Source organism: Schistocerca piceifrons, chromosome 1 (genome assembly GCF_021461385.2).
Source record: "Schistocerca piceifrons isolate TAMUIC-IGC-003096 chromosome 1, iqSchPice1.1, whole genome shotgun sequence".
Lineage (NCBI taxonomy): Eukaryota > Metazoa > Arthropoda > Insecta > Orthoptera > Acrididae > Schistocerca > Schistocerca piceifrons.
This window is the reverse complement of record NC_060138.1, coordinates 1,133,772,427-1,133,790,191: the sequence shown is the minus strand read 5'-3', so window position 1 is coordinate 1,133,790,191 and position 17,765 is coordinate 1,133,772,427.

Genomic DNA, 17,765 nt, shown 5'->3' with positions numbered 1-17,765 from the left:
CGTCCCTAGCCGACAGACGGATCAACGCCGACAGCTTAAAGCGCCCTGACTTCGAGAGACACTACGCAGATGTTTGGAATTAAATGAAGGACTGTAGCGCAGAGACTGGTGGTCAGCAGCTTTACGCCACCATCTCTCCTCCGCTTGCCGGCCAAATACTGATAGTGAAAACTTCATCCACCACCGGGACTCGAACCGGCTTACCTCCGAGTCGGGAGCCACCGTCCTCGCGTACGAAGATAGAATGAAACTGTAAGGTAGATCGTTCCACCAAAAACAGTTTTTTTTAAACAAACTTATTCTGTAAAAAAGGATTTCACATCTAAACATCGTTCCACAAAAACAGTTTTTTCTTAAAAGAAAGCGATTCTGTAAAAGAGGATTCAGGTGCTCAGACAGGTGTCCTAAGATCGGAGATAAACTAGAAGGACTACAGCAGCTGACTACACGGTAAAGCATACGGAAAGTATGACTTATCTGTACGTAGCTATACTGAAATTCTATTTCACTCGAGGTAGGAATTAAAAAACGCCTTCGGTCACAATTTTTCGTGTTTTATTCAGTACACGATGCATTTCGGAACCTGTGGGTCCATCTTCAGGTGTATACATTATTTATTTGTTCTCTTGAATGATATGAAATGCATATTCCTGTCACGAAAAGGTTTGATGTTAGGTTACGAACTTCGTAAGTCAGTCGCTGAAAATGTGTGAAATAGTAGAAAAGATGAATATTGTAAACTTACCAAATAATCCAAGAAAAGCCTTTTTAGCGTTTTAGTAACAGTATAAGTTTTTTCTTCCATCGTTTTTTCCTCCATCAATCGATACTGTTACTAAAACGTTAAAAATGGTTCAAATGGCTCTGAGCACTATGTGACTTAACATCTGAGGTCAAAAGTCCCCTAGAACTTAGAACTAATTAAACCTAACTAACCTAAGAACAACACACACATCCATGCCCGAGGCAGGATTCGAACCTGCGACCGTAGCGGTCGCGCGGTTCCAAACTGAAGCGCCTAGAACCGCATGGCCACTGCGGCCGGCCTAAAACATTAAAAACGCTTTTCTTGGATTATTTGGTAAGTTTACAATATTCATCTTTTCCACTATTTCACACATATTTTCAGCGACTGACTTACGAAGTTCGTAACCTAAGATTAAACCTTTTCGTGACAGGAATATGCGTTTCATCTCATTCAAGAGAACAAATAAATCATGTATTAAGACGAATTACACCTGAAGATGGACCCACAGGGTCCGAAATGCATCGTGTACTGAATAAAACACGAAAAATTGTGACTGAAGGCGTTTTTTAATTCATACCTCGAGTGTATTGAGTACAGTCACGTTTGAAGCTGCAAAATATGGATAAAATTAAATTCTATTTCAGCCATGAACTATGCAAATGTTTCACATCAAAACACTACAACTGTCACCGTTCCCAGAGCTATTCAAGAAATGAAGCACATCTAGATAAAAGCTGGCATGCTTTGCGCTTCCTGTTATGCCGTGTTTAACATAACTGCTAGTGTCCGCTTCGGTACCACTATAGTGCTGAAATGGCTAAATAATGATAGGGAACTGCGTGCTAGCACCTTGCCGAGTACGATTATGGCGGCTGCTGTTGGTAAATATGTATGAAACAAACATAGTAGCGACGCATTTTCGCAAAACAGTTTCAAACGGGTTCCTGGAACACAAACGCCGCAGCAGGGAAACAGGAATGTGAAGTGTGAAGGGTGTTTGCAAGCTCGGTGATAAGAGAGCGTGGTTGCGGCTGGAGCAAACACAAGATCCTGAGCACCGCAAAGGTTGCGCTTTCCCGCTGACTCACGATAAGAACTCTCGTCGCTGCCTCAACAAAGGAATGGCAGATAAATAATCAGCCCTCGCAGTCTAACTGGGTCGCGTTCCCTGCGCCGTCCTTCCGTTGTTATCCAGGAAAACAGCACAGGCAGTCATGTGCACCAGTAAAAAAACTGTGGCAACCAAGTATGTAGACTGGCATGAAGCTTGCGATTAAAAAAAAAAATCAGCGCGCAATTTTGTTTCTTCTCCTCTGTCTCCACACAGTTGCATACAAGTCTTTCACTGTTCAAGTCAATGCTATAACTCATTACATAGCGTCCATTGCAGTAACAAGTGTGTCATTGTTGTTGTCAGCACTTCCACCGACGGAAAATCTGTTTCTTTGACGCAGTTTTCATTTGGTGGTGAGTAGATAAAGGTTGCATGCGGACAAGATCTGGCGAATATTGTGAGTGCCCATGAAGAGAAAGTCACTTGGTTCTTAAGGCCTGCTTCTGAAAGAGAAATGTCTGCACTAGTGTGTTCTTCAAAGATTGAGCACACATTCGAGAGAAACATATCTTTTAAATCTCGTTATTTTTTCACACACACTCTCTTGCAAATAGTCTATGCAAGTAAACAGGTAAATACCGTGTTCTATAATTACCGGGGGACGAGCGACACTACAACATTATCTACTGATAATCAATCATACGAAGTATCTTTACAAATATTTGAATTTCTCGACCAATTTTTGACTAATGGTGGGTTATACTGGACGGTGAATGTAAACAGAAATGAAAGTAACATCCAGTGAACCTCAAGTGTTAATAATAACACTGCATATATTTACAATGTAAATAAAAGATTTATCAGACAAGGTCCACAACACCTCGATTGTTTGACGACAATGCTATTTACTTTTATTTACTTTATTTATTAATTTAACATGATCAAATTAAGACCCTCAGGCCCTCTCTTACGTAGGACCAGAGTTTCACACATACAGTTACCTAAGAAATAACAATAAATTTTATGTGACAAATAGTAGTAAAATAGCATTAATCGAATTGAAAATGATTTCAGTGCATGTAGAAATGTGTGCGAATTCCTAAGGGACCCAACTACTGAGGTCATCGGTACCTAGACTTACACACTACTTAAACTAACTTATGCTAAGAAGAACACACACCCCCATGCCCGAGGCAGGAATCGAACCTCCGACGGGAGGGGCCAGGCAATCCGTCACATGGCGCCTCAAACCGCGCGGCCATTCCGCGCGGCGGTGCATGTAGAGACAATGTGACTAAACAGTACTGTCTAAGAACAAATGAAGTTAATACTGGCAGTACTTCCACCACAGCTATTGCTGTCACTAATAATAGTGATAGTGGTAGATACAAAAAGTATTTATACGTGTAGGAAACTGATATTATCTGATGTAGCGAATTCTGAGGGAGCGAACTTTAAGTTGACTGCACCAGGTACGAGCACTGGGAAATGGGGAGGATCTGATTGTGAAGGGGGAAACAAGTGCGTACAAAGACAATGGTAGACATTGTTGTTGCTTCACTAGATACGTCAGTAATGCCTTTTGCAGCTGGAGATGATGTTCAGTTCTCTGGTATAAAGATGGACGTTACTCCAGAGTCACCTTCCTGCTGCTGAAAAGCACTTTGAGAGAGTGGTTGAGTGATTGCACGGCACGGAGGATTTTGCTCTGATGGGAACGAGGATTTCTGCCACGTTCTTCGGGCAACGCGTCAAGATCGCGGAGAGATACACTATGTGATCAAAAGTATCCGGACACCCACAAAAACATACGTTTTTCATATTAGGTGCATTGTGCTTCCACCTACTGCCAGGTACTCCATATCAGCGACCTCAGTAGTCATAAGACATCATGAGAGAGCGGAATGGGGCGCTCCGCAGAACTCACGGACTTCGAACGTGGTCAGATGATTGGGTGTCACTTGTGTCATACGTCTGTACGCGAGATTTCCACACTCCTAAACATCCCTAGGTCCACTGGTACCGACGTGATAGTGAAGTGGAAACGTGAAGGGACACGTACAGCACAAAGCGTACTGGTCGAACTCGTCTGTTGACTGACAGAGACCGCCGACGGTTGAAGAGGATCGTAATGTGTAATAGGCAGACATCTATCCAGACCATCACACAGGAATTCCATTCTGCATCAGGATCCACTGCAAGTACTATGACAGTTAGGCGGGAGGTGAGAAAACTTGGATTTCGTGGTCAAGCGGTTGCTCGTCAGCCACACATCACGCTTGTAAATGCCAAAAGACGCCTCGCTTGGTGTAAGGAGCAAAACATTGGACGATTCAACAGTGGAAAAACGTTGTATGGAGTGACGAATCACGGAACACAATGTGGCGAAACAGTAAAATTCGGAGGCGGTGGTGTTATGGTGTGGTCGTGTTTGTCATGGAGGGGGCTTACATCCTTTATTGTTTTGCGTCGCACTATCACAGCAGAGGCCTACACTTATGTTTTAAGTATCTTCTTACTTCTCACTGTTGAAGAGAAATTCGGAAATGGCGATTGCATCTTTCAACACGATCGAGCACATGTTCATAACGCACACCCTGTAATGGACTGGCCTGCATAGAGTCCTGACCTGAATCCTATAGAACATTTTTGCGATGTTTTGGAACTCCAACTTCGTGCCAAGCCTCACCGACCGATATCGACACCTCTCCTCAGTGTAGCAGTCTGTTAAGAATGGGTTGCCATTTCCTACAAAACCTTCCAGCACCTGATTGAACGCATGCCTATGACAGTGGAAGCTGTCATCAAGGCTACGGGTGGGTCAACACCATATTGAATTCCAGCATTACCGAAGGAGGGCGCCCTTTCCAGGACGACAATGCGACAGCAGCGGCCCCTATGTGAAGAGGATACAAGTGCCACAACCGACTGGTGACGCTTGAGTTCAATAGCAGCTTCAAGATAAGCCACTTGGATAGCAGCGTCAACGTTAGGCAGTCCGACGGCACTTATGGAAAGACTTTTGTCAGTTAGAGATCAGCAGTCACTGCAAAGACTGATTATTTCGTATGTCACCCTTTGCTTGCGACACATCTGTGTAATTGCTAAAGTTAAGTATGTGTAATTTTCTTATGTAATGAAACTCATTAATACGACTTGTTTGATTTTTTTGTCTAGCGAACCGAGTAATGCACGATTCCTAGGTACAACACTAATTTTGGTGAGAGGAAGGGGGATGGGGTAGTAGGTAACATCTGCTTGCACTCAGGGATAATGATCGCAGAAATGTTGGAAACCACTGGTCTACAAGCTCGGTAACGCGCAATCATGCTCCACTTTTGCTCTTTGTTGACAATATTTCTCTGTCTAGCTCATCTCAGTCTTGTAATGGCTCTATTAATTGTAATTTTGTAACTTTTACTTCGTTGCTCATAACCTGTGAGCTTGATATTGAATACTTCTCGATACTGAACATTCTTTCCTCCCGATTTCAGTGCTTAATATTCGCTTTGTTACCTTGCAAACCTTGAATGCAATATATGTCGCAATTATGGAGTCGAATTGGGGTATTCCCTTTGTTATGACTGTGATACCGTCCTTCCTGTTCACCTACATCCCCATGATTAGCTACGATTAATCGGTAGCCTGGAACTGGGCTGCCCACTGCAAGTGCACTGAACATCCAAAACTCACAACGACAACGAAATTCTGCTCAAACTGTCGCACTGCCCCCCCCTTAACGTAAGTAACACCTCTCGCCGATTTAAAATCCGAAACAGATCATTTACTGCTGCGCCACTCCTACAGATTCGAAAGTGTTTAAAACTTATTAATGTTAGGGTCGTGTTCTTGGAAATAAAGATGTAGTCTCGGAATAAAAACTCTCCTATCTTTCTTCACTCAAAGTAGGTCACTGTAAGAAAATGTGGTGCGTACCCGCTCCTCCCTTGAAAAGTATCGACTGTTTTTTCCATAACATAGGATAAGTGTAATGCCTATTTTGTGGCGTCAGTGGACGCTACAGTCTATTCAAAATTGTTGTCAGTGACGCTTCACGCGTGAAATGGGAACGTTGTCACGACAAATACAGCACCCAGCCAGTTGTCACATCTCTCCCATCTCAGCGGCGATGAGTTAAGTGGGGCTTACTGGCAAAACAATCTGAGGTCTTCGGATCTGCAGACTGGCACTTGGCCGGGAACCCAAACTGCACATCACGGCATTAGTTTCTCATCAGGTACAGCGTCTTATGCACTGAATGAGAGATTCTGTTTACGATGTGTGTACGTCCACTGCTGAAATCGTAGCACGACAGGTCTATTAGTAACGAGACTGTGCCTTTTTTTCCTGCTACAAACAAACAAATTGCACAACGCAACGTTGACAAATCTTTGACAAGTAGTACATAGACCGAAATGTCACACACATTACAAATGGTATATGACAGCAAGAAAGAATTAAAAAAAAAATGTCGCCTTCACAATTCCCACCTTCCCAGTTAACTTTCGCTGGCCGCTGTCGGCGACGTTCTGTATTTCTTGCAAATAATAGCATCGTAAAGCAACATTATATTCGATTTTTACAGTCAGTACCGGAACAAACTGGCACTGCACTTGATTGACATTAAAAATTACGTAAGTCATATCAGTTTCGTTCAATCAAGATCTAGTCTACAAAAATTGATGTGGAAGTTTATTGTGAAAATTATCGCCACAGATCCGATTTATAATACGAAACTTATAGCTACAGTGAGTCCAAAAAGTATTCGTTTGGTTGTAATTTTTTTAAAGAATTAAGTATATGTCACGTGAAAGGAAGGAAACATAAAATGTGAACATCCAGCCATATGCAATCAACCTTGGTAAGTCATTTTCAATGATGGACAAGGAAATAAATATATCCATAGCAATTACAAATTTGACAAAATGGACAATTTATTCAAGGGCTACTTCAAAAAGTATTCGTCAGCTCATATTTTTTTTAAATTTTCAATCTGAAAATATGTTTTCAATTACAAAAATTAATATTTTGTGGGGTTTCCCTCTGCAGCTATTACTGCTTGAAGTCGTCTGGGCATCGACTTGATCAAGTTTGCCGTCAGAGAGGCTGGAATTTTGTCCCAGTTGTCTTGAAGTGCTTCTTTTAGGTCTCTCTTGTTAGAAATGTGTCTTCTCCTGATGCTGTCTTCCAGTACTTTCCAAGATGTTCAGTAGGATTAATGTCTGGGCTCTGAGGAGGGGTGTTAAGTTGTACAGGAGCCACAGCCTTGTATTTAGAGCCGTGTGCTTTGGGTCGTTATCTTGTTGAAAAATTTAATTTCCTTGCAGACCTAATTTTTCGGCGCTAGGATTCAGATTGTCCTTTAAGATGTTGATATACATATGGTGATCCATTGTACCTTCTATGAAATGTAATTTTCGAACACCTTCAGCATTCATACAGCCCCACACCATCAGGGAGCCACCACTGTGTTTAACCGTTGGCAAGATTGCGTGGCAACATCTCCACATTCTTCTTACGCCACACCATTCGCCTGCCATCCGACCCGAATACGTTATATTTACTCTCATCAGAAAATATTACTCTATTCCAGAAGTCTTCCTTTTTGAATCTATGTTCCATCGCAAAATAAAAACGTTCCTGTTGTATTCTGTTCACTGACCCAAAATTTCTTGCACGCTACCCGACCGTAATACCCATACGTTTTCAAGATATTTCTGATTGTGTTGGCACATACCTTCTTTCCCCTAGACTCTGACTCCCCAGCCAACTTAAAGGCGCTGATTTTAGGTTTCTTCTTCATTTCCCACTAGATAAATCTCTATGTCTGCATCAGTCAAAGTGTGAGGGCGTGCGGTACGTGGTTGGTTTCTTAATGATTTTATTGCTCAAAATCGATCTAGAATCGACTGAACCGTCGATCTAGGTCTACCGACTACTTTAGCAGTCCCTTAAGAAGAAAACCATGGCGCTAATTGCACTGTATCGGCGCCTTTCAGAAACACAACTGGCGATAGAATGGGGCCGCGCACGGTTGACTCTAGTGTGTGCCGTGGGTCAGCGTTATATTTAATCACTGCGCGCAGAATTTCGGCATGTTCACATGGTGGACGAATACTTTATGAACTGGCTCTTGTATTACTTTTCTATTTTGTTAACCTTGCTGTCGATTTGGATGTATTTCTTTCCATGCTTTTCAACAAAAATGTCTTACCGAGGTACTTCTTACACGACTGCCTCTTTAGATTTTGTATACATTTCTTTTCATTTTACACAGACTTTGGTTTCTAAATGATATGCAGCTAGACGAATACTTTTTGGACTCACTGTATGTTAAATTACGTATAATGGACCGACGAAGGATACGCAAAGGTACATCAAGAAGTGCCTCGCCGGCCGGAGTGGCCGTGCGGTTCTAGGCGCTACAGTCTGAAACCGAGCGACCGCTACGGTTAATTAGTTCTAAGTTCTATCGACTGATGACCTGGGAAGTTAAGACGCATAGTGCTCAGAGCCATTTGAACCAAGAAGTGCCTCGTTTCAAGCTACAAATAATTACGCCCCGGAACAGCCACTGGGAACTTTAAAAAGGTCTGAAATAGCACAGCAGTAACCAAATAGGGAACAAGACATGCGTCTTGATCTCTGAACGTCGTGGGCCCTGCAAGTCCTGGGTACCATCACCGATAGGAGCGGGCGACTTTCCCTCTTTCCAGTCCTACAGGACGGCCCCAGGTCCATTCATTCTCCTCTCAAATCAGTACCGACGATCTATCCCCGGGGGAGCGGTGGAGGGCAAAGAGGGGTGAGGGGGAGGGGGAGCACGGTATTGGAGCGATGGTCCCCCACCCTCCCGCTCCTAGTGTCGCTGTGAAACAAGACTGCATTCTTCTCGCAGTTCAAAAATGGTTCAAATGGCTCTGAGCACTATGGGACTTAACTGCTGAGGTCATCAGTCCCCTAGAACTTAGAACTACTTAAACCTAACTAACCTAAGGACATCACACACATCCATGCCCGAGGCAGGATTCGAACCTGCGGCCGTAGCGGTCGCGCGGTTCCAGACTGTAGCGCCTAGAACCGCTCGGCCACTCCGGCCGGCTTCTTCTCGCAGTCTAGCAAACAGTCCGGTCACGGGCTTGCAGCACAGACTTAAGTTTTTTGTTTTACGTACATGGCGTCCCATTTATCTTTTCCACCCGAAATAACTTTTTCTCCAGGAGCAAAATAAAGAAAAAAATGTATGAAGAAAATGTTGTTTAGCTACCACAAGAACGTTAACCAGCATCATTTCATTGCTTGTAACTTGGTTCGTACGTTGATATGAACAGCAGTAAGTGTTTTTTAAATAGCATCCTACGTTTTTATTCAGTTATTCATTCTGTGCATTGAAGAAGCAATGAAAGGTTCAGGAGTGGAATTAAAAGTCAAGGTGAAAGGATATCAGTGATACCATTCGCTGATGACATAGCTGTCCTGAGTGAAGGTGAAGGAGAATTACATGATCTGCTAAATGGAATAGACAGTCTAATGAGTACAGAATATGAATTGAGAGTAAATCCAAGAAATACGAAACTAATGAGGTGTAAAAGAAATGAGAACAGCGAGAAACTTAACATCAGGATCGATGGTTCAGATGGTTCAAATGGCTCTGAGCACTATGGGACTTACCATCTGAGGTCATCAGTCCCCTAGAACTTAGAACTACTTAAACCTAACTAACCTAAGGACATCACACACATCCATGCCCGAGGCAGGATTCGAACCTGCGACCGTAGCAGCAGCGCGGTTCCAGACTGAAACGCCTAGAACCGCTCGGCCACAGCGGCCGGCCAGGATCGATGGTCACGAAGTAGATGAAAATAAGGAGTTGCGCTACCTAGGCAGCAAAGTAACCAACGACGGGCGGAGAAAGGAGGACTCAACAGCGAACTAGTGCTGGCAAAAAGGGAATTTTTTGAAAATTTGTGGTAAGGTCTTACGGAACCAAACTGCTGAGGTCATCGGTCCCTAAGCTTACGCACTACTTAATCTAACTTAAACTAACTTATGCTAAGGACAACACACACACCCATGCCCGAGGGAGGACTCGAACCTCCGACGGCAGCAGCCGCGCGGACCGTGATAAGGGGCCTTAAACCGTGCGGCGGCAAAAAGGGCATTCCCAGCCAAGAGAAGTCTACTAGGCCTCAATTTGAGGAGGAAATATCTGAGAATGTACGTTTGGAGCACAGCATTATGAAACATGGACGGTGGGAAAATCGGAACAGAAGAGAATCGAAGCATTTGAGACGTGGTGCCACAGACGAAATGTTGAAGATTAGGTTGAATAATAAGGTACGGAATGAGGAGATTCTGCGCAGAATCGCACAGGAAAGGAATATGTGGATAACACTTACAAGGAGAAGGGCCTGGATGATAGGATATCTGTTAAGATATCAGAGAATGATTTCCACGGTACGATAGGGAGCTGCAGAGGAAAACAGAGATTTGAATACATCCAGCAAATAATCGACGATGTAGGTTGCAAGTGTTACTCTGAGATGAAGAGGTTGACACAGGTAACGAATTCGTGGCGAGCCGCGTCAAACCAATTAGAAGTCACATCATTAAAAAAAAAAAAATTATTCCCTCTCCTCAAGATCGTTCAGATATGTATCACAGTCTGCCATTTATGTAAATATGACGTTATTAAAAACGTAACACAAAACTGACTATGACTCTCGTGTACTAGCGTATACTGAAGGTCCCAGGGTAACGTAACTCGTCCACTTGCTTGAGTTTGTAAATAAATTGAAACACAATTTTGACCACCCAAAATGAATAGCATTTCTACCTTCTCTTCTTTGGTGTACATTATCCTGACACGGAGCTTCAACTAAAGATGGTTGACAGGATGGCCGGTGATTAGTGTTTCGATTTCTATTTTCTAAGGCAGAGATTGGAAACCAGCCCAGCGTTTGCCTAAGCGAGCGTGGAACACTGCCTAAAAACTACATTCAGGCTTACCAGAAGTTTCAGAACAACAGTTGTTAATTCGCCGTGTTGATCCAATCCAGGAACAGTCATATCATGATAAGATTTCAAAGTGGTGTAAATATTGTCAACTTGCTTTGAAAGTTAAAAAATGTAAAACTGTGCACTTCACAAAACGAAAAAACGTGGTATTCTACTCATATAGTATCAACCTCCCCCCATGAACCATGGACCTTGCCGTTGGTGGGGAGGCTTGCGTGCCTCAGCGATACAGAGGGCCGTACCATAGGTGCAACCACAACGGAGGGGTATCTGTTGAGAGGCCAGACAAACATGTGGTTCCTGAAGAGGGGCAGCAGCCTTTTCAGTAGTTGCAGGGGCAACAGTCTGGATGATTGACTGATCCGGCCTTGTAACATTAACCAAAACGGCCTTGCTGTGCTGGTACTGCGAACGGCTGAAAGCAAGGGGAAACTACAGCCGTAATTTTTCCCGAGGACATGCAGGCTTACTGTATGATTAAATGATGATGGCGTCCTCTTGGGTAAAATATTCCGGAGGTAAAATAGTCCCCCATTCGGATCTCCGGGCGGGGATTACTCAAGAAGACGTCGTTATCAGGAGAAAGAAAACTGGCATTCTACGGATCGGAGCGTGGAATGCCAGATCCCTTAATCGGGCAGATAGGTTAGAAAATTTAAAAAGGGAAATGGATAGGTTAAAGTTAGATATAGTGGGAATTAGTGAAGTTCGGTGGCAGGAGGAACAAGACTTTTGGTCAGGTGATTACAGGGTTATAAATACAAAATCAAATAAGGGTAATGCAGGAGTAGGTTTAATAATGAATAAAAAAATAGGAGTGCGGGTTAGCTACTACAAACAGCATAGTGAACGCATTATTGTGGCCAAGATAGACACAAAGCCCATGCCTACTACAGTAGTACAAGTTTATATGCCAACTAGCTCTGCAGATGATGAAGAAATTGATGAAATGTATGACGAGATAAAAGAAATTATTCAGGTAGTGAAGGGAGACGAAAATTTAATAGTCATGGGTGACTGGAATTAGTCAGTAGGAAAATGGAGAGAAGGAAACATAGTAGGTGGATATGGATTGGGGGGAAGAAATGAAAGAGGAAGCCGCCTTGTAGAATTTTGCACAGAGCATAACTTAATCATAGCTAACACTTGGTTCAAGAATCATGAAAGAAGGTTGTATACCTGGAAGAATCCTGGAGATACTAAAAAGTATCAGATAGATTACACAATGGTAAGACAGAGATTTAGGAACCAGCTTTTAAATTGTAAGACATTTCCAGGGGCAGATGTGGATTCTGACCACAATCTACTGGTTATGAACTGCAGATTGAAACTGAAGAAACTGAAAAAAGGCGGGAATTTAAGGAGGTGGGACCTGGATAAACTTAAAGAACCAGAGGTTGTAGAGAGTTTCAGGGAGAGCATAAGGGAACAATTGACAGGAATGGGGGAAAGAAATACAGTAGAAGAAGAATGGGTAGCTCTGAGGGATGAAGTAGTGAAGGCAGCAGAGGATCAAGTACGTAAAAAGACGAGGGCTAACAGAAATCCTTGGGTAACAGAAGAAATATTGAATTTAATTGATGAAAGGAGAAAATATAAAAATGCAGTAAATGAAGCAGGCAAAAAGGAATACAAACGTCTCAAAAATGAGATCGACAGGAAGTGCAAAATGGCTAAGCAGGAATGGCTAGAGGAAAAATGTAAGGATGTAGGGGCTTGTCTCACTAGGGGTAAGATAGATACTGCCTACAGGAAAATTAAGGAGACCTTTGGAGAGAAGAGAACCACTTGTATGAATATCAAGAGCTCAGATGGCAACCCAGTTCTAAGCAAAGAAGGGAAAGCAGAAAGGTGGAAGGAGTATATAGAGGGTTTATACAAGGGCGATGTACTTGAGGACAATATTATGGAAATGGAAGAGGATGTAGATGAAGATGAAATGGGAGATAAGCTACTGCGTGAAAAGAATTTGACAGAGCACTGAAAGACCTGAGTCGAAACAAGGCCCCAGGAGTAGACAACATTCCATTAGAACTACTGATGGCCTTGGGAGAGCCAGTCATGACAAAACTCTACCATCTGGTGAGCAAGATGTATGAAACAGGCGAAATACCCACAGACTTCAAGAAGAATATAATAATTCCAATCCCAAAGAAAGCAGGTGTTGACAGATGTGAAAATTACCGAACTATCAGTTTAATAAGTCACAGCTGCAAAATACTAACGCGAATTCGTTACAGACGAATGTAAAAACTGGTAGAAGAGGACCTCGGGGAAGATCAGTTTGGATTCCGTAGAAATGTTGGAACACGTGAGGCAATACTAACCTTACGACTTATCTTAGAAGAAAGATTAAGAAAAGGCAAACCTACGTTTCTAGCATTTGTAGACTTAGAGAAAGCTTTTGACAACGTTAACTGGAATACTCTCTTTCAAATTCTGAAGGTGGCAGGGGTAAAATACAGGGAGCGAAAGGCTATTTACAATTTGTACAGAAACCAGATGGCACTTATAAGAGTCGAGGGGCATGAAAGAGAAGTAGTGGTTGGGAAAGGAGTGAGACAGGGTTGTAGCATCTCCCCGATGTTATTCAATCTGTATATTGAGCACGCAGTAAAGGAAACAAAAGAAAAATTCGGAGTAGGTATTAAAATTCATGGAGAAGAAGTAAAAACTTTGAGGTTCGCCGATGACATTGTAATTCTGTCAGAGACAGCAAAGGACTTGGAAGAGCAGTTGAACGGAATGGACAGTGTCTTGAAAGGAGGATATAAGATGAACATCAACAAAAGCAAAACGAGGATAATGGAATGTAGTCAAATTAAATCGGGTGATGCTGAGGGGATTAGATTAGGAAATGAGACACTTAAAGTAGTAAAGGAGTTTTGCTATTTAGGGAGTAAAATAACTGATGATGGTCGAAGTAGAGAGGATATAAAATGTAGACTGGCAATGGCAAGGAAATCGTTTCTGAAGAAGAGAAATTTGTTAACATCGAGTATAGATTTAAGTGTCAGGAAGTCGTTTCTGTAAGTATTTGTATGGAGTGTAGCCATGTATGGAAGTGAAACATGGACGATAACCAGTTTGGACAAGAAGAGAATAGAAGCTTTCGAAATGTGGTGCTACAGAAGAATGCTGAAGATAAGGTGGGTAGATCATGTAACTAATGAGGAGGTATTGAATAGGATTGGAGAGAAGAGAAGTTTGTGGCACAACTTGACTAGAAGAAGGGATCGGTTGGTAGGACATGTTTTGAGGCATCAAGGGATCACAAATTTAGCATTGGAGGGCAGCGTGGAGGGTAAAAATCGCAGAGGGAGACCAAGAGATCAATACACTAAGCAGATTCAGAAGGATGTAGGTTGCAGTAGGTACTGGGAGATGAAGAAGCTTGCACAGGATAGAGTAGCATGGAGAGCTGCATCAAACCAGTCTCAGGACTGAAGACCACAACAACAGTATCAACGAGTCACTGTTGGATTGACCACGTCATTCAAACATCTGGGTGTAACAATGTGTAGGGACCATAGGCTCAGCTGCAGGTAAAGCAGGTGGTAGACGTCCGTTTATTGGTAGAATACTGGAGAAATGCAATCAGTTTAGAAGGAAAGCTGCTTACAAATAACTCGTGTGATCCTTCCCACAATATTGCTCAAATGTGTGGGACCCATACCGAAGGGTACTAACATGGAATATTGAATGTATACAGAGGAGGGCAGCATGACTGGTCACAGGTTTGTTTGAGCCATGGGAGAGTGTAACAGATACGCTGAAGGAAACTGAATTTGCGGACGCTTGAAGATAGACGTAAGGTACCCTGAGAAAGGCTATTGACTAAGGTTCAAGAACTGACTTTAAATGATGATTCTAGGAATATACACAGAAGCGCCAAGGAAATTGTTATAGGCATGTGCATTCAAATACAGAGATATGTAAGCAGGCAGCATATGGCGCTGCGGTTGGCAACGCCTATGTAAGACAAATGTCTGGCGCGGTTGTTGCATAGGTTACTGCTGCTACAACGTCAGGTTGTAAAGATTCAAGTGACTTTGAACGTGGTGTTACAGTCGCCGCACAAGCGATGGGACACAGCTTCTCCGAGGTAGCGATGAAGTGGGGATTTTCCCGTACGACCAATTCACAAGTGTACCGTGAATATCAGGAATTCGGTAAAACAACAAATCTCCGATACTGCTGTGGCCGGGAAAAGATCGCGCAAGAACGAGACCAACGACGACTGAAGACAATTGTTCAACGTGATAGAAGTGCAGCCCTTCCACAAATTGCTGCAGATTTTAACGCTGGGCCATTAACAAGTATCAGAGTGTGAACCATTCAACATCACTGATATGGGCTTTCGGAGCCGAAGGCCCGCTCGTGTATCCTTGATGACTGCACGACACAAAGCTTTACGCATCTCCTGGGCCCGTCAACACCTGCATTGCACTGATGACGACTGGAAACATGTTCCCCGGCCGAGCGGATGGACGTGTAGCGGTATGCAGACAACCTCATGAATTCATCGTCCCTGCATGTCAGCAGGGGACTGTTCAAGCTGGTGGAGGCTCTGTAATAGTGTGGGGCATGTGCAGTTGGAATGATATGGGACCCCTGATACGTGTAGATGCGATTCTGACATGTGACACGTACGTAAGCATCCTGTCTGATCACCTGCAACTATTGTCCGCCCCCTTTAGCTGAGTGGTCAGCGCGACAGAATGTCAATCCTAAGGGCCCCGGTTCGATTCCCGGCTCGGTCGGAGATTTTCTCCGCTGAGGGACTGGGTGTTGTGTTGTCGTAATCATCATCATTTCATCCCCATCGACGCGCAAGTTGCCGAAGTGGCGTCAAATTGATAGACTTGCACCCAGCGAACAGTCCACACGACGGGAGGCCCTAGTCAACTATTCATGTCCGTTGTGCGTTCAGACGGACTTGGGCAATTCCAGCAGGACAATGCGACACCCCACACATCCAGAATTCCTACAGAGTGGCTCCATGAAGTTTCTTCTGAGTTTAAACACTACCGCTGGCTACCAAACTCCCCAGACTTGAGCATATATGGGATGCCTTGCAACGTGCTGTTCAGAACAGATCTCTATCCACTCTTACGGATTTATGGACAGCCTTGCAGGATTCGTGATGTCAGTTCCCTCCAGTACTACTTCAGACATTAGTCGAGTCCCTGCCACGTCGTGTTGCGGCACATCTGCGTGCTCGCGGGGGCCCTACACGATATAAGCAGGTGTACCAGTTTCTTCGGCTCTTCAGTCTACTACAACGTCCTACGTATCGCTCACATAGGGATCGCGAGGACAAGATTAGATTAATTACAGTACTCACACAGGCATGCAGACAATCATTCTTCCCGCGCTCAGTACGTGTGGACGGGCAGAAACCCTAATAACTGGTATAATGTGACGGTACTTCAGTTGTCTGCAGAGTAAGAATGTACACTACTGGCCATTAAAATTGCTACACCAAGAAGAAATGCAGATGATAAACGGGTATTCATTGGACAAATGTATTATACTAAAACTGACATGTGATTACATTTTCACGCAATTTGGGTACACAGATCCTGAGAAATCAGTAACCAGAACAACCATCTCTGGCCGTAACAACGGCCTTGATACGCTTGGGCATTGAGTCAAACAGCTTAGATGGCGTGTACAGCTACTGCTGCCCATGCAGCTTCAACACAATACCACAGTTCATCAAGAGTAGTGACTGGGGTATTGTGACGAGCCAGTTGCTCGGCCACCATTGACCAGACGTTTTCAATTGGTGAGAGATCTGGAGAATGTGCTGGCCAGGGCAGCAGTCGAACATTTTCTGTATCCAGAAAGGCCCGTATAGGACCTGCAACATGCGGTCGCGCATTATCCTGCTGAAATGTAGGGTTTCGCAGGGATCGAATGATGGGTAGAGCCACGGGTCGTAACACATCTTAAATGTAACGTCCACTGTTCAAAGTGCCGTCAATGCGAACAAGAGGTGACCGAGACGTGTAACCAATGGCACCCCATACCATCACGCCGGGTGATACGCCAGTATGGCGATGACGAATACACGCTTGCAATGTGCGTTCACAGCGATGTCGCCGAACACGGATGCGACCATCATGATGCTGTAAACAGAAGCTAGATTCATCCGAAAAAATGACGTTTTGCCATTCGTGCACCCAGGTTCGTCGTTGAGTACACCATCGCAGGCGCTTCTATCTGTGATGCAGCATCAAGGGTATCCGCAGCCATGGTCTCCGAGCTGATAGTCCATGGTGCTGCAAACGTCGTCGAACTGTTCGTGCAGATGTTTGTTGTCTTGCAAACGTCCCCACCTGTTGACTCAGGAATCGAGACGTGGCTGCACGATCCGTTACAGCCATGCGGATAAGATGCCTGTCATCTCGACTGCTAGTGATACGAGGCCGTTGGGATCCAGCACGGCTTCCGTATTGCCCGCCTGAACCCACCGATTCCATATTCTGCTAACAGTGATTGGATCTCGACCAACGCGAGCAGCAATGTCGCGATACGATAAACCGCAATTGCGATAGGCTACAATCCGACCTTTATCAAAGTCGGAAACGTGATGGTACGCATGTCTCCTCCTTACACGAGGCATCACAACAACGTTTCACGAGGCAACACCGGTCAACTGCTGTTTGTGTATGAGAAATCGGTTGGAAGCTTTCCTCATGTCAGCACGTTGTAGGTGTCGCCATCGGCGCCAACCTTGTGTGAATGTTGGGAAAAGCTAATTATTTGCGTAATACAGCATCTTCTTCCTGTGGATTAAATTTCGCGTCTGTAGCACGTCATCTTCGTAGTGTAGCAATTTTAATGACCAGTAGTGTAGATGCGCATGCCTAACCCTAGTCCCTGTAGCGCAAGCGAGTACGTTGCGCGTCGAGCTACGCGAGCTGGTCGAAATGGAGG